General features: G+C 38.3%; 1 long non-coding RNA gene across 1 annotated transcript in view; it reads right to left on the minus strand.

The window, feature by feature from the left end:
• Positions 1–27,511, minus strand: part of LOC108639038 — a 56,241-nt gene that overhangs the window by 7,242 nt on the left and 21,488 nt on the right. Inside the window, exons 2-3 of the long non-coding RNA XR_003915639.1 lie at positions 12,792–12,877; positions 6,520–6,626 (exon numbers count right to left, since the gene is read on the minus strand). This is a non-coding gene — a long non-coding RNA (uncharacterized LOC108639038). The remainder of the gene's footprint in view (positions 1–6,519; positions 6,627–12,791; positions 12,878–27,511) is intronic.

Genomic DNA, 27,511 nt, shown 5'->3' on the forward strand with positions numbered 1-27,511 from the left:
GGAGGGGAGTGATAGAGCAGCTTGGTGGGCAACTGACATCCAGCCAAGGGCAACACACCATAACAGGCCAGAGAAAACCATCACTCACAGGCAGCTTAATGGCTCTTCAGGGAAATTTAGGCAGCCTGAGTGCCCTTCAGCCACCCCTTGATAACACCTGTGAACAAAGGCACCATATTCTGTCAGAGTAATCACCAAAGAGAAATAAGGCTTCACAAGCTTTGTTGGCAGTCAAGTCTCCTGGGTAGGATCTGAACATTGAGAAAACAGAACATAAAGGTGTCAAAGGGCTTCAGGAGACTGGTGAGACTCAGCCTCCTGAATCATTTAGACCTTCTTTATATGTATAAGGAGGAATCATTCAAGGATCTCTTGGTGCTTTATGCAGAGACAAACTCAATTCATGTACTTTGGGAGAGCTCTAAAGAAACAGAAGCACAGGGGAAAGTAGAGGAGGGGCACCACAAGGGAAATCATATGGATTTTCCCCCCAGATATTCCATTATCTTAATGGGGCTTTTAAAGAATTTGTAATGCTGTGTTGAAAAGCTTTCTGCAAACCAGGAGAAATAATGTCTCTTTCCCCTAACAGAAACTGTCTTTTTCCCCTGAAAAAGCTGTCAATTCAGATGAGATTTTGTCCTAAAATATCAAAATGTTATTTTTGTTGTACTTATGCAGGTCATTTTGCCTTTTAGTATCTATTAATTATTCTTCTTTGTCTAGGCCCATTATAAAATATCCAGCTGATGCTGCTATTCTCAGCCTGAGGAAGCTACTTTAATGTCCAATGCTGTACTGTCAGGAACATTTATAGAACTGACCTGGGTTTTTTGGCTTGTGATTTTTTTCCTTTTTTTTGTTTGTTTGCTTGTTTGTTTTTTCCTTTATTTTTATTCATTCATTTCAAGCTGTCTCTTAGTACACTTCACAAAACTATTCCCCACCTTTCTTTGTGCTCATGGCCTTCAAAGGTCTAGATCTCCTTAAATATTTTCTCTTATCTTTTTTTGTGAGTGAATTATTTCCTAATTTGAGCTAGTTCAATTTTAACTTCCTTGAATTTATTTGTCTCATGTGGTCCATTGCATATCCAACCTGAATAGAATTTGCCAAAACTTTGTACTAAGTGAACAGTATTTTTCTGCTCTGTAATATGTTTGTTTTTGCAGTAATATGTTTGATTTTTTAGCCTTTTCAGGATGACCTGTGAAACAACCACTTTCTGATCTACTTCTTCAACAGTAATTGTTCCTGCCCATCTTAATCACCCAGCATGCAGTGTGTGCCTGAGGATTTGTTCCAAGTGATTAAGATGATTTCCCAAGTATGCGCCAAATGATCCTTATTTGATTTACATTTCTCTTCATTTTCACAGTTGTCTTCAAAATTATGAAGGTTCAATACAGGTTTTGTTGTTTTGGGGCTTTTTTTAAAAGGAAATTATGCTGAGAATTTCTCACTACCTTAATGCTTCTGATGTTCAAGGATATCGGTAATTTGTGTGTATGTAACTACAAAATTCTGGTTTGCTTGAAGTTTTGTCTTGTTATTCACCCTATATTAACAGTAGCAGAGCCACTAATGTACTTCATGATATTTCTGATACTTTGCTGAATTGAAGATAAAATCTAATAGTAACCTTTGTCACAAAGCAAATTTCTTCCTCTAGAGAGATGATGAACAAGCTTTCTGGTGTGCTTATCCAATAACTCAGCTGGTCACAAGGCTTCTGTATGGCTATAAATCCAGAGCAGGAAAATTATCTGAGTTATTCTGAAGTCACTGGTAGAATAATGGAATATGAAAATGTCGCAGCAGAGATAAAAGGATTGAATAGGTGCATTTATAATAGCTGGGATAAAATTAAAAGTGTTATCTAATTTTGTGCTTTAGGACATGAAGTGAATGCCAGCTTAGTTCAGAAATAAGTCCTTCTTCTGAACAGCGTATACCCCAGAGCACAAATAGTGACTGATTAGATTAGTTGGTGACATGGCTGCAATTTTTCATCTTCCTTTGCTGCAAATGCCATTGATCATTCTCAGAGATTAAATGAACCAGTGGTATCTTGTGGCTTAGAAATTCCCTTGTTTTGAATGACTACATTTCTGCTACAACAGAACTGATTTCAGCCTGGTCCTGCCTAGAGAAAAGCCTGGTGACAATTCTCAACTGCAAGGACATTTACATATCAGTTTGCTAAATAGAATGGTACCCAAATTTCAGAATTCATCAGCACATGGTCAAGTGATCAAATTGTGTGAGATTTAGATATATGGGAGTTTTAGAAGTAGCTTGATCTCTTCTCCACCTTTCAGGTGTGCTTTTAGAAATGTGAAAGACTGAGGAATCTTTGAGTTCCTCTGAAGTAGTCAAAAGAAAGATTATAAAACCAATTTATTCCAGAGCAAATAAAATCTTTTCAACTACCTCTATTTGTTTCTTATCTACATTAAGTAATAATAAATAAATAAAAATTAGGCAAGAACCATGCCCTTTCTCAAAAAACACAGTCACTTATCCACTGTGCTACTGCAACTAAGAAACATAAAATTGATGTAAAGGAACAGCAGATTTTTTTTTTCTTCTAGAGCAATATTTTCTTGTGATGGAAGTCAATTAGAGTTGTTCTCTGAGGAAACATGTAAACATCAGAGAGAACATTTTTTGTCTGAAAAGAAACAAAAAGAGTGGAAACATTTCTGATCTAGAAAGACATTTTCATGTGCCTCCGAAAAATGAAGAGAGACAGAAAAAGAGACTACTGTGGTTTTCTAGAAAAACATAATTCAACTTTACTCTTGAAAATTCCAGAGTTCTGATTATTTCCATTAATAAAATCTACTGAAATTGTTCTGTTTCTGACACTGTCTCACTTTGCCAAAATTTTCCACATGAGTTATTTCCCTTAAGCAGTGAAGAAAAAATGCTTCTAAAGCACTGCTGCCTGTTGAGATCAGGAGTTCAGGTAGGAAGAAGTGTTTATTTCCCCCAAATGTTCTTACAGGAAGATTGTTGCTTGTCTTCATCTTGAAGTTATTTTTTAACTCTTCTGGGAGGCACCTTCCTCTTTCCTCAAAAGACTCCTGTTTGTATTAGAGTGCCTTGAAGACAAATGTGATACTGCTCTGGGAGAAGCCTTGGATCCTGCCTTAGGAAACAAAAAAGCACTATGACTCTATCGAGCTGTGTGCCTGTCCCTGTGCAAACATCTATTATGGCCTGATACATCTATTATGATCTCATGCAGCCTGAGGTGGCTGAAGGAGTTAAACAGTGAGGCAAATAATGAGGTAAACAGCCTATCTGCACAAATAAGTGTTTGAATTGACATTTGAAAATGAAAAAACCCTGAAAAGTTTGCAAAGTAAGCCAGAAGGATCGTTGGAGATGTACAGCACCAGTGGCACAGCTCCTCCGCAAGGCTCTGCGTGCTGCAGACACCAGCTGACAGGGGAGATGGAAAAAGGAGACTGGAGACATGAGAGAAGGCACCACATTTTCAAAGTTTCCAGAAAATTCCAGGGGTCATTCTTAGTTTCCAGGGACAAATTCCAATTTGGACAACTTGCCAAATGCTGTCAAAAAGGAAGAAAGATCAAACAAACCATATAAGCAAGGTCTTCCTGCCAGCTCAACAGACAGTTGTGTCTCTCTCTTTTGTGAGAGAACCCTAATTGTCAGGAAATACCACAACTATTTGCTTCAGCAGATGACAGTCAGAAAAGCATAGAGAAAACACTAAATCCTTCAGAGGAGTATGGTCAGAAAACTCCAAACTGCTTCAAGTGATGAAGTTGATATGTTTTAGGGAATTAGCACCTGACATCTGGAAGTTTTAAACTCAGTACCAAAAGCAGGAGCTGGCTGTATTCCTTCCACTATCTTGCTAATGCAGAATAAAACCATGAATTAATCTTGTTGTTTCTGGTTTGTTTTGACTTTTTATTTTTTTAAATGATGATTTTTTTTCTTATCTAGATATTTGAACTGTTTTAACTACACACATTTTTTGGCAACAGGGAGGTTGCCCTGATTTATTTGCACAGATAGCTAGTCCTTTGCTGAAGTCCTTTATTTTTGAAAGACTCGACCTTAAAAAGCTGATTTTGTCAGCAAGGGGAATCTTATATTTTTGTATTTGTTTTTTTTTCTTTAACAACATGAGTGCGTCCAATTTAACATGAGAGTACTGATGTGATCTTTTTGACCTTCTCTCTCTCTTAAAAGTCTTTGGCTTTTAAGATATATATAATATAAATACATGCTAAGATACTTGGTGTAAAAGGACTCAGACATATTGTAGCAGATAGATCAATGGAGGTGAATAAAATTAACACAGAACTAGCTAAACCCAAACAAGACCAATGGCTTCCTTGCTGCTTCACAGAAGTCTTGACATGGGTGGCATTTCTAATTTTTTTCCAGAGATCACTTGTTCTCATACTAATAGCTGTGATAAAATATCTTCTGGGCATGTCTCTAAAGCAGAGATCTAAAGTCCTCTCTAGGCAAAGATGCTTTTACAAGGAATTTCTTGGCTTTCAAGAAATTATATACTTGTCATTACACTAATGTTGTAGTTTCAGTTTTTTTATGACACTTATGCAAACACAGCAAATCTAAATAGAACATATAGTGAGGTCCCTACGTGAAAAGTCATCACATCTAATCTGATTTTAATAATACTATATTAGTATTTCAGGGTTTCCTGTTTGCTTGGCCAACAAAGACTATTATTCTGCAACCTCTCATCTGTAGTTGTGGTTGCTTTTTTGACTTGATTTGGTAACAATATTTTAGAAATGCTGAGGTCTTTCCAATGCCTTAATTCCAAAGGTCATGGGAAAAACTCTTATCCTTGAGTGTAACCACAGCAAAGTGAAGCCAGGCCCAGAGATAATATCTTTGAATGATAAAGAAAGCAGATTAAACACATGGGACTGTCCAGAGACATTTACACATAGGGCAAGCCGTTAATGGGCAATGAACTAATGACACATCTTCAGAAAATGTTTTCTCTGTGCCCAGAACCACTAACAAGATACGTAAGAGACATACACTTAGCCACATATTAGGCACTCAGCTTGGGTGACTAGTGTCCCAAGATACCCAATTTAGTTGATATAGCAGGACGAGCTTCTCCAGACAGCAAGTCAGAGCAGGAGCTGCAGAGGTGGCAGGGAATATTTCTCATCGTGTTAAGGAAGAATTGAGTCGTAGCAGTTTAATATGTCAGACCTGACTGTAAAATCTCTTTATCTGCTTGGTGCAATCAGGGATTGAAAGCATATATCTGTGCTATGAGGCACTGAACACACGAAGGCACAAGCAGTTACCTATGGGACTAAACAAAATGAGAACACTACGCAAGCAAATGAAAGAAGAAACAGAAACAGTAAGGCAGGAGAGAACAAGCCAAAATGCTACAAACATATGCACTTCTTAGTCCTTTCGTGTTATTCTTCATGTGTATTCTCCACTGGTTCAGCTGCATTGTTCTGTTTATTAAAACCATGTGGAATTTACAAAAAGCTTAAATAAGTCCAGCAGAAACATCCCACAATTATTCTAAACTGTGGGACACAGTACATTGCAGAGAGTTAAAGATGAGATGGGCAGTGCCTGTTAATAGCAAGAAAAGCCCATACAACTTGCAGCCTGGTGTTTTAATTAACAGCAAATATACCAGAGATGAACGTTATAGATCTATGCTTAATTCTCCTTTGAGTCATTGCACTTCTGTAAAGGAATCTGCAAGGATACAGTTCTATCCTGTGCATGAATGGTTTTAACCTCTGTGTGGCATCATCCTGACAGAGCTTTCCTCTTCATTTTGTATCCCTTATGTATTTCTGGGCTTCAGCCAGAACCAGAACCAAAAATGAGACACTGTAACTCTGAAGATATTTCTATCTGGGAACCCAGACATGGAAAATCTCATGAGAAAGCATGCTGTGCAACTGCCAGACAGGTTTGGTGAATTTGAAAGGTGAGAGCAGCCTGGACAAAACTTCACATTGATGATTATTTGTGCGATTTGGATGTAAACTATTAAAACTTCCTAATTAGTCTGAATAATGTCTGTGCCTATATTCACTCCACTGGGAATGGATCTGTAGAGCAGAACAGCTGGTACTGAGGACCTGTTATCACTGGGTTTATTCTGGGAGAGATTTACATCAGACAGGCTCCCAAACAATTTGCATTTTCTGAAATTCCTCTGCAATAATAACCAGAGTATGACAAGTGGAATCAAAAGCACACCTCTGACCCAAGAAGAGGTGGTAATGTACACAGGCCTGAAGGTACTTGGCAATGAAACCTCGTACCTGAATAATGCTTTAAATTATGAAGTTGTTTTATAGACATTCATTGTAGACTATTGGAAAATGGACTTTCAACAGAAAATAAATTAATCCAAGATCTCTTAAATTCCAAAACATTTGTCTGAGATTTCAACGAAAAAATATTGGTGAAAATTTAAACACTTCTTCCCCCCTCAGAAAAACATACCAAGATATTTTGATTCTCCATTTCTTGGCTCTTCGCATCACGCTCATCTGATTCACTCAGTGAGGTTCCCAAATCTTAGCTCTGTGCTTTGGAAAAACAAGATCCATCTGGTAGATGCAGACAACACCAAACAAAAAGGATTAGCTCATATGATACTTTTCTCATTTTCATTCTTAATCTTGGGAAGGACCCAGAACAAAAGTCACAATAAGAAAATAGGATTCTGTTTCCAGTGGAAGAAGTTAAGTGCCCACCTGTCAGGTAAATTAAGGTTCTCCACAGTTTGCAGCCACTCTTTATAACCAGCCTAGGGAGGCAAACTAAATAGCTCAGTGTTGCACTAGACTCATGAATTCAACTATCAGAAGCCGAATAAAGAGAAAGCTATGACTAATTCACTGCCCAAGAAACTACTATTACTGATTATTACACTGTCCAAGAAGTGAGAAAACAACCAGAGGTTTCCCTCACTTTTAGTTCAAATTCAGGTGGAGTTTGATTTAACACTAGATGAAAAATAAGTCAGGTATGTGGATTTTGTAGCTGTGAAACCTCTAACTCCCTGTATGTTACATGGCCTCTCCACATACAAAGAAAAGCCAGACCAAAAAGCAATTCTTGCCTGCTGAAATGGAGTGTCACCACTACCATCAAAAGTACTATTTAACTGATACACATGTAAAAGCTGTGCATTTCATACAGTAGAAATAGGGGGACACACGCAGACAGTATAGAATTATAATACACTATGTTTAAAATAAAGAGAGGCACATCTCAGTTCAGGGGTCATTCAGTGTCTGCAACACCTCTGGGTACACATAAAAGATTTGATTTTTCCAAGTCTGAATGCCTCTATGGTAAAAACAGCCTGGGAGAGCCTTATTTTGCCAAGGAGTTTGCTATTCAAATGTGATGCATGTAATTAAAGGCATTTGCATCAAATTTCCGCATCCTCAAGGCTCAGCTTAGAAACATACACATCTGTCACAACCTGACATGTTCAATGAAAGAGGAAATAGAGTTGAAATCACTACAGAGGGGTTATTTTTAACTGGAGAACAAGTCAAAATACAAAGGAAGGAGACAAGAAAGGAAAGCATGCAGGGACTGTCAAGAGCATGTCAAAGCTGCAATGTTAATGGTAAAAAATCAGCATAAAGCTTTTTAATTTCATGTCCTTCATCTTCAGGTCTCAACAGTTATAATAATTCTTAAACATGTGATGTGTTTTTTACCTAAAGGTTAATGATCTTTATTTATAGAAACTCAAGGAGAAGCTCATCACTTCCCATGGATGGCAACAATCTCCAGAATAGATTTTTATTCATGGGAATTACTGGGAAGATTTAGCACACCTGGGCCTGTTGATGTTGTCTTCAAATTTTAGGGACCAGACAATGTTCTCTTTCAAAATGTCCTTCAGATTATGTTGGTGTTTTATCAGACTGCATAAAGAGGGTTTTTGGCTAATAGTGCCACATACCTCTGCTGTATGACTTTTACTATTAAAATTTTCTTTTCTTGAGGATAATTTTAGGTAAATGGTATTTACCCAGTGTTCTGTTTTCAGCTGGGATAGATTTAATTTTCTTCCTAGTAGCTGGTACAGTGCTGTGTTTTGGATTTACTTAGAGAGTAATGTTGATAACACATTGATATTGTAGTTGTTGCTGAGCAGTGCTTACAGGATTTGTCAGCTTCACATGCTCTGCCAGTGAGGAGGCTTGGGGAGGGCACAAATAGCTTGGATGGGACATACCAGGACAGCTGATCCCAGCAGCATGTTCAGCACACAAAATAGGGAGAAAGCTGGCCAGGGGCCAATGCTCAGGAACTGACTGGGCATCGGTTGGTGGTGAGCAACTGTTTTTTCATTTGCATCACTTGTTTTTCTTGAGGTTTTTTCCTCCCTATTTCTGTTATTTTCTCCTTTATTACAATTTTATTATTATTATTATTTCAATTATTGCACTGTTCTTATCTCAACCCATGGGCTTTCCTACTTTTACCTTTCTGATTCTCTCCTCATCCCATGGAGGGGAGAAGGGGAGAAATAAGTGAGCAGTTGCGTGGTGCTTAGTTATTAACTGGGTAAAACCACAACCTCCAGGCTGTTGAGGACCTCCAGATTCCTTCTTTAGAGCCATTTTGGATGCCACACTGGTACCACTTAAAAATAATGCCAGTAGTTATGCGAGCAAATTTCCTCTTCTGAAGGTAACATCCTGCTTTACAGTTAGGTAATGTTCCAAACCACGGGCATCTAGCTGAGACTACAAAACCAGCTTAATCAGGGTTAAACTCCCAAATTCCCACTGTTGATTGCACTAGGCTTAGTAGAACAAAAATATGCAGAAGATCGAGAGTTGAATCAAACAGCTCTTCCTTTAAGCAAGGTGAATATTTTGAGTTGAAATCCTGGTCAACTTAGGTCCATGGTAAATGCTTATTATGACAGCCTTCTATTTAAAGCAACAGAAAAAGCTTCTCTGGCAAACTAACAAAACCCCAGACAGTTAAAACATTCAAAATTTAAAAGAATAAGGAAAGCTTTCATTTTAACACTAGCTCTTTTTCCCTTTCCCTTTGGATGTAGAGAAATTTTTTTCTCATGTTGCCTCTTCCTTGACTGTCTTTCTGTTGGTAATGGAGGTGGCATTAATTGCCCTCTTGCACGTCAGTGTTATCTAAAATGAGCTGCTGAAGCTGCTGCTGTTGATCTCTCTTATGACCACGAATATGTTTTGTTGGAGACATAATAGGACAAATATCCAGAGAGTGAGGAAGAAAGAATAGCAAAGATAAATGTGCAGCTTCTGATTCTGCAGATCATTGCATAAAGTGTCTCTGTAAGAGAAACAAGTTTTGGTACATATCCTTATCAGCTGCCTAGATCCGGGTAAACATACTTCACCTACTGGTTATTTGAGACAGAGCTGCCTTCCTGCTCACAGGCTGAGAGCAGCACGGCCACAGTCTTCTTTTTCTCAAATTAGATTCTTTTCCTTAGTAAAATGCAAAGAAGGAAGAAAGGAAACAGAGTCAAGGATAGAAAGAGTGCACACTCAGAGGTGGGCAGCAGTGGAAAGATAAGCAATCCTCCAGGTGGGAAACATTAATTTTTTTTGTGGCACATTTTGTTCACTTTTCTCAAAAGGTTGGAGAAATAAAGGGAGACTGACAACTCTGGTGGAAGCTGTGGTCTCAAAGGCTTGCAAGAAGGTCAGAAAGGGTGGAGAAGGTTATTTATTTCCACCCATTTGTAATGCTGGTTTCAGTATTAAATTAAAAAATCTCAGAAGAGGTGTTTTCTCCATCCTCTATTCTGCTCACACTTCTTTCTGATGTTTCTGTTCAGTTCAGGGACTGCCATTTGTTTAATAGCAGAATGTAAGCCAGGTGGTTAAATGGTACCAACAGATTTAAAACTTGATTACATCCATCTTTACATCTTTAATTTTAAGCTAAATGTATAATTTGCAATTGTACTTTTTTTGTCTCAGTCAGCATATATTGTCTGTACTTCACATTCAACCTTGAAAACACACACATTTCCTTTTGAAACTTTTACAGGAACCTTCAAGTTTTTGATTTTCATCTTTTTATTTGCATTCTCCTTCTGCTATAAGATAAGGCCTTAAGTGATGAAAAGCATTTCATCTGCACAACTAGAGTTATTGATTTAGCATCCAAAAAGAATTCATCATCAGATTTATATCCTGCCCTCCATTAATTTAACTAGGCTTCCACAACCATAGTCTCTGGAGACAAGCCTACATGAAGAAATATATTCTCTGTTAATTCCATGTTGAAAAATCAGTGTAGTGTCCCAGAACTCAGTGTTAAAGTTCATCTTACTCAAATTTAAAAAAGTTTCACTCCTTTACATGCTACAATGGTATTTTATGTTGCAGTCACCAGTGACATGAAGAGAACAGATGCTGAATGGTACCTGAACCAGGTAGAGATTAAATATGGTCTCAGAACCCACAGCAGTTCTGTTCTTATGATCCTCTGCCACCCTTTCTGACTTCGTGGGGGATGTTTGTGGGATGCTGGTCTATGGATGGAGTACCTCATCCCAGGCATTGGGAGCACTATAGCATAAAGTTCATCAGTGCATATTTCATCCATCATAACAACAACTGGCCGTGTCAGTGGGAACATAAACACAAATGACCTTCAATAAGACTGGAATGGTCTTCAGGACCCACGAGCATTGTTAACTGTCGTGGCATTTATGGATGCTTTGATGTACAAAAAAGCATGATAGTTACATTTCCAATTATGAGTTTAGAAGGCTAATTTATGAAAACCATGTTTGACAATAATGCAGCTGAGGCCTCTTTTAGTAGTCCTGATGTTACATCAGATGTAAAGGATGCTGCATGGACTTATTCCACACTCCAACCAAGAAATATATTTTTTTCTTTAATATAAGCAGCTAGTTCTCTACAATCATATTGCAGACAACTGAGTTGCTCAGAGATTTTCATGTCAGCTTCATGAAGCAGTAAGGAAGGCTTCCCTGCAGTCCAAAGCCCGGAGTTTGCTGCCATGACTTCCAGTAGGTTGTGTGAACAGGGTGGGAATACAGATGCCCATTTAGATTATTTTAAAGCCATCCCAAAACAGTAGCCTGAGGAGCCTAGTGATAGCAGTGCTCAAGTACTTTGCTATGTATTTGGTCTCATTAGAATTACTTTCTTCAGTCTTTTCTCTCCTCCTGTCTTTTCTTTCCCAGAAGCCCTGAAGTAGAATGTCAAAACAAACAGTACTCAACTGGGAGACAAACATTTGATTTTGTGATGTTAAAGTGAGTTTCAGATGAGGTGAAACTATCCTACAATGCCCCAGAATACATCTCAATTCACACAGGGGAAGAACTTACCTAAAAATGAAATAGCAACCTAAATCTACAGAGAGCTGCTAAATCACTTCCATATTCCAGCTGATATAATAATTTCTAGGAAAGCTCCACAAAGGCCTTCATACAAGTATGAGGAAAGTAAGCTGAGACATAAACATTAGGTTATTTGTGCAGAAGGCCAAGGACATACTAAAGTGTTTTCCTATTTTTCTGTTCTTCATGTTCTGTGAAAAATCAATATTCCTCTCAGACGTGTTATATTGTACATTGAGTTGCATAGCAGTACCTTTGCACTGCATGTACCTTACTCTCTTTGAAACTGCTGGAGGCTTGGATAGAATTCAAAATAATGACAGGTTCTGCTAAAAAGTCTGAATCAGAAACTTCAGATCTGCTTCCTTCAGTTGAAAGTAGTGGAATTAGTCTCTTTTTTTTTATTTTTTTTTTTTCAGGGCTAGGGTCAGCCCTTAAGGAGGACAAAAAATTGGACCAATTGAGGCATTATGTTCTGACCAGGCAAGAGTAAGTGACCTGATTGCTGCAGTGGAACTGGGGAACATTCGAGAGATCGCACTGACCTTGTAAAGTCCAAGTGATGCACACCACTGGAAGAGAGTGGTTCTTATAAAGACCAAGAGTAGTCTTGCCATGACAGCAAAACAAGACAGAAAAGAAACTATTTCCACATGCAAACTTCCAGCAGTCTTTACTGCCCCGAACATAAAGAATCAGCGACCAAGATGACATTTCTCTTGTGCATTTAACAGCTGCAATGCAGTCAAGTCCCACTGAAACCAAGAGAAAAGGGATGTAGTTTTCACACTATATGTCAAAACAGTCTAGAAAACGTCATCTTTCCTTCCTCAGCATTTATTCTGTTTGTCTTGGTTACCTTGCAATACATGACCAGAACAAAACAAAACAAAAGCATTTTATCACCCAAAGAAAACTTACCAGATTTGAAACATTTTTGCCTTCCATTTAAGGACACACACACACACACACACACGCAAAAAGACGTGAACATTTTCACAAACTGAAAATCTCCCAAAAACTAGATAAAATTTTCCCTAATTTTATAGTTTGTTTTCCGTTTCACCAGATATGATTACTTCTGCAAATGAAAATTTAAAACAAGAGAGTAAAGCAAAGCAAAAAGTACTTCTGAGTGTAAGAAAATTTTTGGTTGTTTAGTGTGTCAAAATCAAGCTTTAGGTGATTTCCATGTCAGCATATTGCAAGAACTGGCAAGTGAAATTGAAAGCAAAGTGCCTCAAGGACGGCTGTAATTTTGTCTCAAAATGGCACTTTTCCCCTGAAAGCCACAGTGAAGTGAATATATCTTGAGAGTTCAATGAGTGCTGATGTGATGCCATTGTTAGAAAAGCTGATGCAAACCTACCAGATTGTTCTTCAGTACCACATGTATGATGATCTGCAGAGTTGCTCTCTGATCTCCTGTGCACCAGACATCTACCAACCGGTTGCCTGGAAAGGACTCAATGACATAAGTAGATAAAATTCCAGAGTTACATAGCAAAATTTATCAAATTAGTTTTCAAATGGAATATGTGTTGACCTCAGCTCTTTCCTGGAGCAGGTTAAATTTTAACAAAATCAGTATTTTCCAATAGACAAATATCCTCGAATCCCTGCTCAACTCTCATATAAACTTTCAGTACTACTGCCCTTTGGAGACACACACATTTGCTTTAGCCAGGCATTGTGCCATTTCTTCATCAACTCAGTCTTAGTATTCATCTTGTATTTTACATGGGAAAGTGAACCTGAAGAACAAGAAGAGGATCTAAAAGAGGATAGTACCTCATTAAAAAGTACCTTATAAAAAAGGAACATCAATTGACCTGGAGGCAAAATAATTTTATTGCAGCTCCCTCAGCAGTGAAATACAAATGACTACAGCCTGTTTTACTAGGAAAATTAAGCTCTGATCTTCTGTTCCAAGCATCCAGCATTTAATACATTAAAATATGATTTAACCTTCTAGTCAGGTTGGCACTGGTGTACTACTCTGACTTGTGTACTACCCTGACTGAGGACACAGGAGATGTCCTCTAATGCCTTGGTACACAATGGCACCTACTACAAGCACAGCTGACAGCACTGAGACTGAATTTGCTGTGTAACCCATTCTCCATGATCAATTATTCAGAATTTAGGCTACCGTTTGGAGATGAAGTTTATACATTATGTCTTTTTGCCTTCCCACCCACAACTGACAGACTGGGTAATTTCAACAAAAATTATTCTTTATCACTGCTGAAATCATGGTGAAGGGAAAATACATTACGTTGGTTTGATTGGGAAGAGTCCTGGTCTTCATTTTTCTGAATACTGATTTCCCCTTCAGTCTCTGGAGATGTCATTTACATTTGGGAACAGAATAAACTCTTGTCAATGTCTTTTGCCGTGTGAAAAAATTGTCCAAATTTGATCAAGCCATAAGGCTGGGAAAAAGCAATTTACATACCATGTGTTCTCTAGAAACTTCATATTCTGTTACCCTAATCTTCAAAGATTTCATCTAGAGAATAATGTTGCGGTCTAGTCTCAGAGCTCTGCTCTCTACATCAGGGTATACTGAAACCTAATGTACTGACAATTCTGTGGAGCTTGCTTTAAGAAAAAGTTACAAAAAGCAGTGCACATTTATTTTAATAACAGGTTTTGTATGAACTAGAAATCGTTGAGAGTTAATTTAGTAAGGGAAACTGTTTATATAATGTAAGTATTCCTGATGATACCATGTATTTTGCTGTTTTGGAAATTAGCAAAAGAAGACTGTCAAGAAAAAAGAACAGGTAAGAGTGGTCTGAGACAATCCATTGTAATAACAAATGAAATGACATGTACTATAGGAGGAGTTCATGAGTTATGGTAGCAAGTTCTGTGACCCATAGTCATGGGACTGGTATGTCTACACAGCAAAATTAAGGAAATGTTAATTTGGGAGATATTAAGATGAACACAAACAATAGGGAACCAGGAGCATTAACAGATTTGGTCTAACACATTAAAGATTCCAACTTCATTTGTTCTCCATTTTGGGATTGGCAAAATTTCATAATTGCAGTTTTGGCATACATCTGTTTGCTTGGCTTATCTGATAAGTGTGCTCAAGCAAGGCTATGAGACTTTGTAGGCATAATACTTGTGTGATATCTTTTGCTTTGGAAACAGATCTTAAACAAATCACCCTCATCAAATTGAATTTAAATTAATTCCTTCAACGGCTATGAGTGCTAACCAGATGTGTTCATACATTATTTTAGGAAAACAGCAAAGACATAAGGAGAAGAAAAAAGATCAGGGACCAATTTGAAGGGAACAAAATGAAGTCCATGCATATAATGGAGAAGATATCTCCCCAGACATCCAAAAGGTTTTAAAGATTTCCACATCTTTGTTCATTGTCTGAAAGATATCAGCTGTGAAACAACCATGAGAGGGAAGGGTTTGCTGGCTGACTTCTACAAAAAACTTACTAGGAGTTAAAGAACAAACTATTTAATTCTAGAGAAAGGCTGGGAATTAAACAGAACATTCAAAAAGTGGTGGTGGGCAGTAGGGGAGGGAGTAGGAAGAAAAATAGGTAGAAATAATAAGAAAGCACTGCTTTGGCACAGGTGGAGAAAAAACTAGCAGAGGACATCCAGAGCAATAAAAAGGGATTCAACAAATAAAATAGTTTCAAAAGAACTTCTGGGAAAAGTTGGATCTGGTGCTGAATGGAGAAAGGGCATAGTGATGGATGATTTAGGGAAGGCTAAAGTGTTCCCTGCCTTTCTTGCCTTGGCAAAGCCTGCTCCAGTACTTAAGTATGTACCAGCACAGCCAACAGAGAGTCAGACATCACTGTGCAAGGAACAGGTGCTGTCATGCTGAGCTGCACTGGCTAATCACAATGTGGACTGCTCAGTCTGTTGACCCTGAATTGATGGTGTTATTTTTGTCTGTGGTCATTAGTTCTCTAGACAATTTTACCTACAAGAACAGGAAAGGTGGAAAGAGGAAAGGATGAAGTAACCCACAAGCCTTACAAATACTGAGCTTTTCAAGTGTTATTCCTGTATGTGGCACAGTACTTTTGGAGATGGCACATTTCTGTGCCCAGTGTGAGGGGATGGGGTAGCACACTGCAGTGCTGTGTGCATGAAGAAATGCTTGTCTCTCCCTTTCTACCTTGTCCTTCATGCTCACAACTCCCTGCTTCCCAAAATTAACATTTGAATTGAAAGTTCAAAAGGTGTCAGGGCTAACAAGGATTACTCATACAAATCAAAGGCAACCAAAACACCTCACAATCTGCCCAGTCATAATGCCTGCATTAATAAAAAACCCAGTCAAAATCCAGAGTTTAAGTCATCACTTATGAAAGCTCTTCATGTTTTCTGTGCTTGGAGAGCAATGTGCTACTCTTAATCACAATGATGTAAAGAAATCTATTCAGAAATCCACAATTTCATTTTAATGTGGCATCTGCAATGACTAAGCTGGCAGTAAACACACAACACAGAAGTTCTGCTCCTTCACCTTAAAAGACTCACAAGTGAAACATCCTGTGTACCCATTCACACTCCAGATGTTAATGGACCCTAGAGTTATTCTGGTAGGAAAACTGTATCAGATGCTTTCTCTAGAGGAGAGAGGGAGGGAAGATTCTGTCCTGAGAAGTGAAAGCTCTGGGCAAGAAGACGAGAATGGTGATTTGCTGCTTGGCAGCTGGTCATATGAATAGTTTTAGACAGAAGCAAGAAGATTTTCTGACATATAAGTTTCTCAATTTTTCCCTTTGCAAGGGCACTTTCACTACAAGATCAGATGATGTTTAAGCGCCAGCCTATCTTATTGTAAGCTTAAACATAAAGATAGTATTTTTCTCAGTGGACTTCCCCTAAGCCACAAATGCATCTGGTTTTCCTGTGCTGTTGGCTGTGTGTCCTTCCTGCTGTTTGGTTCGATAACTGTCACCTTCACACAACCAGTTTTACCCCAGCCATCGCCGTGGTCTGGATGCTCAGCTGATACACGTCTGTATAGCTCCAAGGCTGTCAGCACAAGCACACAGATTAGGCCTGTGTCTATCCCCTGGACAACTTCATTCTTTACAAACCAGAGGTTTTACCTTTTCTTTGCTCAGTGTTTAAGGAGAGCAAGTTTTGTCCAAAATAACTGGCTTAAAAAAATTGCTAAGCTGGTGTATGTTGGTACTTATGATTTGCATTCTTGATTGTTACAACTCTCATAAAATGTTTATAAGTTGTCACTTAAAACGATACTTTCAGAGACAAGACATATGGCAAGTTAACCAAAACAACACTTTTATGGAGAGACTTGCTGCTCACAGCAGCTGGCATACAGCTATTTAACAGGATACACTCACCCCTCAGAGTCTTACCCAGGAGGCATCCAGTCCTGAAAATGCTGCACTTCACTGCAGACAGCAGTAAAAGGTAGATACAGCAAAGCAAATATTTTAACTTGTGTAGCAGAAGGAGTCTAACCAGGGCTGCAGTCTAACCTTGCTGTGAGCTGTTCAGCAGGGTAAAAAATGGTGCTTTCCCAACTGAACCTATCACCCGTCCTTGGAATTGGGACTGTAACCACAGCAAGTGGCAGTGGGGCTCATTTGGTGAGTAAAAGTGAAATTTTAATGATCACAGAAAGAAAGCAAAGGACTTAAAGATGTTTCAGCAGGAGAATTTTAGCTCCATGTGGCCAAGAAGCATACATGAACTCTGCTGATGACTTTCTGTCTCACATCCTGTCATCCAGGGACAAATGCCATTACATTCAAGATCATGGGAATTTTACAAATAATGTGCCTGCAGTGATTTTCCAACTACTGTAATTTATACTGGATGAGTACTTGGCTAAAACACTGTATTTCCAAACCTAACTAATCCATTTAAAATTAATAAAGAGATGAATTAAAAAAATATTCTGAAAGAGAGTTTTTCAGAGAAAAACATTTCACAGCCTGCCACGAAGACTTCAGATGATCTTTAAATAAAGAGCCAACAAAAATATAAATTGAGACATATGTTATCCCCAGGAGTACAGAAGTTACATTAGCACTAAAAATATTTTATTGTTGTATTTTTTTATAAACTGGAAGGTGTCTGTATATCTACTCTGTAACCAAAGACAAGTGTATAAACAGCCAAGTGCCAGGAGAGCCTCAGGAAGACTTCTCGATAACAAGTTGCAACTGCAATAATAGAAACTACTTGCATTGAATCCTTTTCCCTGCTATCCAACTTCCTAACACACAAACAGAGCTAGGGCAAAAGAATTATATTCTGATTACCTTGGTGAGGTGTGCTCATATACTCAAGTGAAATTCCTGTGCAAATTTATTTATTTTTTACAGAAAAGACTCAAAATGGATTTTGGACAGCACCTCAGTAAGGCTCATTATTTCCTCTCCTCAGCAGCAACCTCATCTTGCTGGAGAGTAGCAAAAGTAACAGACTTTAAAATGATGGTAAGAGGTGTGCAGTTGGGCCTGGGATGGAGAAAGATGCCTTTAATCTTGCCTGGGCACACAATAAAAACCTTGCTGAGGAGGCACTCAGAGAGAGAGAGTACAGACAGTCTAAATTTGGAAAACCTCTCACCCCAAGATGGAAGATTACTCCAAATTCTAGTGATAAAAGGCGCCAGAAGAGGAGCCTAGAGGATCATTTGCAGGGGACAGGCAGCATAGCCACAACCAGACCACCTGAGGGAGGTTAGAAACATTTCTGTCAGAGACATGTGAGATCACTGCTGAACTGTCACGTAGCCAAACCCTCTCCCAAACTCAGCTTCACTGGCCCTGCATCAAGTGAGTTGGAAAAGGATCAAAATTCACTGCAAGAATTCAAAAGAGAAAAAATCCCAAATCTAGAAGCAGTTTAAAAAGTGTCTAGGCTAAGTAATAATTTTTTCCTTAGAGCTGAGTTATCCTAAACAGAAACTAACTCAAATTTCAAAGTTATTCATCATCCAGTGACAGGCTATAAGCTGAGTTGAAAGAAAATAGAAAGAAACAATTTTTTATATATATATATATATTTGGCCAAACCATTTGCAAATATCTCTGAAATGAGATTTTGAATGTAAAGATTCTGAAGCTGTCTCAAAAGTCCAGTGAAAATAATGTTATGAATTTTTTATTTGAAATCAGTCAAAACATTTAATTTTATTTTTTTTCCCTTAAAGTTGCAGCACTTGGAACCAGCTGACTATGAAATAATTTCACCTCAGATGAAAAATAAATTCTACTTTCCAGGGTTGTGAAAGATAAATATTTTAAAACATTAAATAGATGCAGGAAATAACCCAAAAGATAAATAAAACACAATATCTATGTATTTTATAAAACAACAACTAAAATCAAATAACCTTGCAATTTTCAAGTTCAACTCATGATTACAGAGTACTTACGTTTGGTGCCACTACTTCAAAAACTTCATTGATCAACTAAATGAACCAGTCAGCCCTCTTCTGAGATTGGATTTTTTGGAAGCAAAATGAGATCTGGGGGTTCAAACAGAGAAGACACTTGCACGTACCTAAGTGTTGTGCTGCAGTCTAATAAGAAAGTCAGCTTTCTCTTTGCAGCAGCTGAAACTTATTGAATTTAACTTTGAAACACTTCACTCACAGAGGCATATGCACATATCTTTTAAACTACTGTTGTTGAGAGTTAAATATTGAACATATTTCAACATTTGCATCTCAGGTCAAATAGCCAGCTATTTGCATTTAAATGGATTATCAGAATATATTTCTTGTTCTTGTTACTCTCTGTGCTTTTCATGTGGCTGTTTGATATGAACAATTCTACTGATGCAGACAGGCTTTTAGTAATCAGGGCAGGAGACAGGTTAATATACTTAAAATTAGACTTAATGCTATTCCCACGTATACTATCACACTGATATCAAAGCCTTGTATGGAGCATCTTTTCCCAGCTCATTCAGCTTCATTCATGCAGGAACAGAGGCTTGAGAGACAGGCTGATGTAGCAGCTTGGTATAAGAGAGAGATAACCTAGTAACAATGGAGACTGGGATATTGGGATACTGTGCTTCCCTGCAGTTAACTCCAATCCAACATTACTCCTGCCTTTGAACCTGAACAAATCACTGTCTGATGACTCTGTGCAGCCACTGCTGCAGGAACAACACACAATTGCTTTGCAGAGATGCAGTTACATGTCTTAACTGGGTTGTTACAGGAGCACAGCAGCAAAGGTTGAGGTAGGCCTTATGGAAGCTGATGCTGAACTGCTCTATTTTTATCCAGCCTGTTGGAAGCATCACACACTGTCCTTGTAAAAATCCACACAATAATCTGTCAATCTAATGTTTTTAATTCAGTTGCAGAAAGAAGATTTATGTTAGATGTTAGCAAGAAAAAAACCAACCCTAATTTGCTTTTACTTGTGGGTAAGGTCTATAATAAATCACCTATGGACACCTAGGGAGGCGGGGGACTCTCCACCATTAAAGCTCCATAGCAGCAGGGCAGAGAAAGAGCTTTCTGACATGGGATCAGTGGTAAGAGGAGTTCATAAGGAGGCTGTGACGAGCTGAGAGGATTTTTCAGGGGTCTGTCCAGCCTTAATTTCTAATGTTTAATGAAATCTGGTTGAAAATACAAACATTTTGCTGGTTGCTTGTTACAAATAAGTGTGGCTCAGTCACATACCTCTTTGATGGGAACATGCACCACTGGAGGATATTACAATATCAGGAGGAGCTCAGTTAGGCTACAGTCACTTCCTTTCTCTGAGGTACAACCACCCCCTTGGTTCCTCAATTGGCAAAGAGCTTCTCCTGTGCTCTTGCTGAGGCTCTTGCTGGCAGCAAACAGGCAGCCAGCAATGTGGCAAGTCCTACCCAGTGCCTGATTGTACTTGTCTCACTGGTACAACCACAGGGAAGAGGAATGATAGACACACAAACACAGTAGCAACAAAAAAAATTAGAGTGTGAGTTATCTCAGAGACATATTCACATTTCCAGCTGAGTGAAACTCAGTGGGAACTATCTTGGCTGACACTGAAATTTTCAAGTTAACTTTGAAACAGCAAAGTTGTCCAAGTCTTTATACTACCCATGTTTTAAAAATCACCACCTGAAGGATTTATAGCAGGGTGCATGGGCAATTACATAGTTGTATTTGCTACTGTGGAAATACATTTTCTGAATGGTGAAATCTATGAAAAATATATCGAATGAAGTTCTGAAAAACAATATTTTAAAATTAAAACTGAGCTCTGGATGTAGCAACACCGGGAAGCTTTAGCCTCAAGGAAGTCATGAAACGCCGGGGAGTCAGCAGAAAAGTGCCACCAAGTCTTGCTGGGATTGATTTTGTAGAACTAGCTCTGTGTCATAGAATGGAAAAATAAAAGGAGAGTCAACTAATCAAACTGGCGCTCTCACAGCTGGAGAGCTTTGCCTACAAAGGGGTGCAACAGTGAGTCAGAACACAATGGTAATAACTCCTGCTCTCTTGAACTGTGAATATTTTCCAAGCAATCCAGCACTATGACATGAAACTCTCAAGAATTTGGTCCTTTAAGTATCTTTTTCAAGTTTTAAGCTTTCCATTGGCCCTTGGTCATGAAAAACTATTGAACTTTCCAAAGGTTTTTTAGAAGACACAGGGATGAATCTACAGATGCAGAGGGGGTCTCTTCTTGTATCTAAATCATGCTAAAAATCATGCGCTTTGGTGCATGTCACCAGACAGCTTTCAACCTTCCATAGATAAAGCAGGAAGAAAGAGAGAAATCTGGCTAACACCTCCCCTAAATATGTTTTTTTTCTTTTTTATATTGAAGGTGGTTTGAAAATGGAAATCCCACTACTAAGTGAAGAAATCCAAATTCATTTAAATCATTTGAGGCAGCAAGACAGATAGGAAGTCCAAATACCCTCTGTTACTCAGGAAGGTCCAGCCTTCATTTCTAGAGGGACTTCACAGTAAATAAAAAATAATAAGGAAAAAAGAATCAAAAGAAAATTTATTTGTTAGATAAGAAGGGAAGTATCTCTGTGAGGGATTCTTCTGGACTTTGGGGGAACAATAATTTCTTTCCTACTGATGAGGCACCAGGTTTTATGGACTTAGATTATGCAAATAAAAATATTATTTTTTTTTTAAATTTATCCAATCTTCTCAAGCATTTTACAGCTGTGTATTATAACTCTCCGTAAAGTTATTCTTAATTTGCCCTGATAAGTTTGGGAGGAGGATTGAGGCTTGCAGAAAGCCAATGTAACTAGACTCCAGATGTGATCTATGCAAAAGCAGCAATGACAAAAGCTGAGGTGTGTGAATAAAAGTGCCAGGAACTGTGCGTTTATTGCTTACCAAATCAGATATTCACCGTCAAAAGTTCAAAAACTGACAATAAACTTAACTGTTGCATCTTTAAACTTATTTATAACTTACAAAGAGAGCCTAGTGTCTCGTTTTTGTCTCTTGGATAAAGTTTACAGCCAGCAAGAGATAATAAAATCTAGGATGAGCTCATATTGCCGAGAGAAAAATCAAGACCTGTATGTGTTGGTGGCTGTCAGGTGAGATATTTTATACCTCATTAGTGTCGGAGCAGTTATTGCTTTTTCTTCCTTTATGAATAGATCATGTGATAGCATGCCTCGCTCTCACACTCCTCACCAATCTGTCACAGCAAACCTGGCTGTAACAGAAATAAGGTATTTCTTGCCTGACTCCTTTTCCCTTCAATACTTGCTTCTGATGAGCCATGCTACCCAAACCAGTCTAGGTATCATGCACAGCTTTTACCCTGATATCCAGATGTTGGAAACTGTTCTGATATTCCCTTCTCCTTGGACCTCCTCAGCATTGGCAAATGTGCTCCCTCACCAGCATGGCATGGGAGGGCTCTAGCTGACCTTTCCTAGAAAGCTCTCAAAGTTCAAAGCACCACAGCTCTCTGTATCATCCCTGGGCAAAACTACAGTTTTCAGAGCAGCAAAAGCACTGCTGAGCAGTATTTTCACTTAACACACTAAAGATTATTCAGGATAGTGGGTCAGCGTCTCCCTAGCAGAGAATACTTTCCTCATGGGAGCTGGCCATGTGTTCTTCCCTCAGATCTGAGCTGGAATGGCCTTTACTAAGATTCTGGCCAGACAAAAGTTGCATTCTTTTTTTTGTTGTTGTTGTTGTTTTTTCTTTTTTAGTTTTGTGCTGAGATAACACAAACCATGTCCAAACTGCGGGGAAGATGCCCCAGCGTTCTCATATAGTTCAGGGGAGAGATGAAAAGGAGAAGTAATGTACATTAATTTGACCAAGAGACAAAGCAACATGGGGTGGGATTCTACAGACACATAGTTGGGAAGAAAAGCACATAAAAACACCTAGTCCCTGTTTCCAGAAGTGTTAATACACTCTACAATAATTGCTCATTATTTTAAATCCATAATGAGCCTGCCCGAGGCAAATGGAGACCACTGAAGTTATTTTTGGGAAATCGATTATTTCTTTCACTCTGTGTTACCGTTTGCAGGAAAATCTATTCAGTTAAAGAACTACAGCTAAATATTGTTTTTCTTTTTTCAAAAATACACACTTATTATTACCGTATTGAGTGAAGGGCATGAAGTTGTGTAAGCTTTAATTAATCCACTGAACCATCAGTTTATATTCCACTGCAAACACTGCCATCTGCTACCAGTCCACGCAAGTTTGCTTCCCCGACATTATCTGATTAGGTAATTAGCCTATGGAACAATACCCAACATAAACCATTATTGTTCTATTAAGTGTGATCTGTTTGAGAACTAAAGAATGAGCTAATACTGTTCCATTTCTGTGACTCATACCTCAATCAACACCCATCCAGAGAATGACAAAACAATTCAGAAAGGAAGGGGGGAAACAACAACAACTTCAGAACCACATGAAAATCATGTCAATAAAATTAGGCATGAGTACTGTTTATTTCAGAATAACCTATGAACAAATATAAATATAAGCACGACAATCCATAATCATTTCTCTCCAGAGAAGGAATGAATCAACACCAATGATGATCTACTTATGACACAGGCTCCTTCATAGAAGCGTGGTGAAACATAGTTTGTCATCAAAACTCAGGAATTTAATAAAAGCCATGAAAGGTGTAATCAGGAAGAGGCAGAACAAGGCAGCATATAATCTTTATTCGCTACAGTAAAAAGAGGCTGCTTCCAAGATGATACCTGAGCTAAGCTTGTGAGGGAAACAAGTAATGAAGATTCAGCGAAGAAGAACTGAAATATATCAGCACTGTCCTATACTGTGGCTGTAGTGCAAAGTCTATCACTATTTGGCTGAGTGTTTTTTTACTTTACCCAGCTCTTGACCTCAGGTGATTACAACATGAACTCTGATTTTATTTTGCATGAGATCACTAGCCTAGCCTGGGGCAGAGAAAAAGTTAGCAAAGTCAGCCCTAAGTGCATGGAAATCACAACAAGCATATAAAAAGTCTGAGTTTAGGAACCTGGAGGCCTCACACATCATCACTACCGTTTCAAAACATTGAGGTCAGGATTTACTTGACCAAATTTACATGCCAACATAGTAAGTACCTACATTTCAGCTTATTCTTTCCACTCCTTTTGTAGTCAAGAGAATACTGCCCCTCATGTTGGCAACACAAATGTTTTCCATCACATTTATCGAGAATAATTTGCAAAATCATTGTCTGTCGAATGGCATAGACTGAAGACTACGTATCTGCAAATTTTAGTTCTGGATCAGGCTTTCTTAATTTCAGGTGTCCTTCCCTTCCAATAGGCTCTGCTTCCCAGTTAAACCAGATGTCCTGATGTTGGCTTCTCAGTCCACAGTGGCCTTCAGCAGGAGCTGGGTGCTAAGCTCCCTTGTAAAAGCCATACAGGAGCCATGGAGAACTGCTCTGACCCCTGTGCCACCGCATTTTATTTCTAAAATAAGTCAAGATGTGCAAACAGTATAGCACTAAATTTGTTAGACTGAATAACAAACCTTGACCTATTGGGCTGAATTTCCTCCTCCCTCCACATTAAGAGAGTAGGAAGAACCCTACAGAATCAGGTCAACCCCCCATGGTCTCTACTGCAAAACTGCACAACAGCAAATTCCTGTGGAAGAATACATGAATGGAGCAAGCGTAAAACTGTTCTTCCATTGAATACATTCCCAGAACATTGAGCCCAGGACTTCTTCCACCAGAGAAGTTTTCCAGAATTTGTGCCATATGATGTCTAAAACTTTTAATAGTGGTGGGGGTTTTTTCCTAGAAAGTCTCAACCCCTTGATCCCTTCCATTATTCCCATCAGAATGAAATCCTATAGTAGAATTTCTTCAGAAAGGAACTCCAGGCTGTGGGAAAACACAGATATGCAGAAAACAGCTATGGGTCTCCCAAGGTCCCCCCCACCTCTGAATTTCAGACTTTCATTCCAACCTTTGGTTTACCATGCAGCCTTTTCATTCTTATTTTACTCCTGTTTTCACATTAGTAACCACGTCAGTGCAAACACTCTTCCCGATATCACACAGCAGGAGGGCACATATTGAGAAATCTACCTTGCTTTTATGGTCATTAACGATAGCTGCTATTTAATAGCAACCACAGCATCTTCTGACAATCTCCCCTTGCTGTGATGAAATTTCTTGTCAAAATATCTCCTTCATATTTGAGCACTGGGGAGTATTCACACCATCTCACTACAGCAATCTAATTTAAGTAAAGATCTAGGGTAAAGCCACCTGACAATCTATGAAGGGTTACAGGCACCTCGCTCAGAGTTTTGAACAACCTGTCTTGGCTCTTCAAAGCAAAGAGTGAGATTTCATATTTGAAGATAAAAGACAGAGACCCTAAAAAGAAAATATGAGTGTTCCAAGTGTCAAACTCTAACCATATAAAACAGAAAATGCTTGATGCAGGATGGTAGATTTCAGTCATCAGCAACTGTGACCATTAATTTAAAATAGAAAATAATATTTCAGTTGCTTTCTAACCCTGCAATATGATTACAATAGTAGAATACAGCCTTTCAACAGCCTCTTTTTTATAAATTCCAGAAGAGACTTTTCCAAAGTAAAAAATTCATGACAATATGCCTTTTTATGAACATCTCTACCAATAACTATGAAAAAGGAGGTTTTTTGGAACACCTTTGTTTAAAGAAAAAGCATGGTTTTTTGATAGAAAGTATGCAACAAGATTTGCTAAAATTAGAGCTCTTGTATGCAGGTTGTACTCCTTGGTGTCTCTTTTATTCTTATACTTGAGACAGCACAGAAATGTGGTGATTTTTAAGTAGAAAAAGATTGATCTTTTACTGATCCTTTGTAGAATTTGTGATTATTCACAAATTTCTACATTTCTACAAATATCAACATTCCTCTAGAGTTGAGGCAGGGGTTACTCTACTAAAAAATCTACTTTTTGTCCCATGATTATAATTTGTCGTTTTTTATGTAAACTTTGGGTATTGTTTTATTTGTCTTGCAATATCAGTGACTAAACTAAAAACAAACAAACAAACAAACCAAACCAACAAAAATACCGAACTACAATTACAATTCCATGTTTGTTCTTATGTCTATTGTTTCCCTGTTATGATGTTGCTTGGGCCCTTCAAATCACTTCAGGCTCTGTCCTTTGACTAGACACAGAAACACATGTAGAATCTAGGATATCTCAACAGAGATCATAAGATGATAGTAGGTATATTATTACTGTTATTACTACTATTATCTTTCTTATTATAGTGCCTAAGGCTCCACCTGGGACCAGGGTCCTAGGCATCAGACAAAGAACAAAAAATAATCCTCTAAAACTTGTAGTTTAAAGGGGAATATAATTTTATGTAAATAAGGTCTGGGATTAATTTTGTGATATCACTACTATTATTTTAGTCTGAGACTACAAGCATTTTTTGGTAAGAAAGGTTGCAAAGAAAGGCAAGACAACTACAAACAGAGCAGCTCTCTCTGTACCTACTCCCTTGTAATTAAAATGTTGAGTTGGTGGGAGGGAAAAACATAACACTTGAGAGTATTTATTAATTATTTTTCAGCATCAGTGCGCAAGGTTAAATGTAGCCTCAGGCAGCTTTCACTGATGTGACTCACATCTCCACAATGTCAGAGCTTTCAGTGGCACTGATGGGGCCTGTATTTGCAAAGAATAAACCATCATCTGGTGTGTTAATTAAGCATGTCCTGCAGCGAAAGCAATGCAAAACTATAAGAAGTTTTGCACAGTGATTTTCATACCTATCAAACATATGTCTTGACAACTGCTGAGCATGAAATCTCTAATTCATCCACGGAATGTGGACAGCATGGATAAGAAACATGTTTCCCCATGGTAACTGTGCCTTTGGTGGGCTTGGTCCTGATGGTGAGTCACCACAGGCCCCTTCCCCATGAAGATGGTCAGCAGATGAGCTGCTTGTTTCCAATCACAGCAATATTTTCTATTAATTTTTCTATGAATTCAAATGTGAGTTTAGGACATTGGTAAATATTCCAATGGAGATATTTGCAGAAATAAGGAATTACTGTTATACATTTTTTTCAATTGTGGCTATTATCTTACTGTGTTTTCTTAACAAACACATTTTTTTTTTCTTGGCGCAGCTCCTCCCAAAGCAGGCAAACCCAACTCCCCACAAATCACAAACCAATCCAACTACTCCAGCTGCATGACCTCAAATTTGTGTTCATGAGCTCCATGGATCCTTTTGCCCTTCTGGAGGGAAGAATACAGAGTGTCACAGAGGATTCAGTCCACACAGGTAAACCATATAAAGAAAAATAAACCCTTTCCAGATGCAAAAAAAAACCCGTCGATAACAAAAAAATTCCTGCCAGGCTTTCCATTGGCTGCCTTCCACAAGCTGATCATTCTAAAAATCAGAGTACTGCAGTAAAAAGACAGATCTAGAAATTGTGTTCCAAACAACTCAATGTTTCTATAGTTGATTTGCTAAAAAAAATGAAATTCCTTCCAGAAGTAATATCATTTTAGCAATTTTTAAAAGAGGAAGAACATACACCGGAGCTTATGTTCTCCCTGTAAT

This window comes from Manacus vitellinus, unplaced genomic scaffold, assembly GCF_001715985.3.
Source record: "Manacus vitellinus isolate BGI_N305 unplaced genomic scaffold, ASM171598v3 scaffold_15_pilon, whole genome shotgun sequence".
NCBI lineage: Eukaryota > Metazoa > Chordata > Aves > Passeriformes > Pipridae > Manacus > Manacus vitellinus.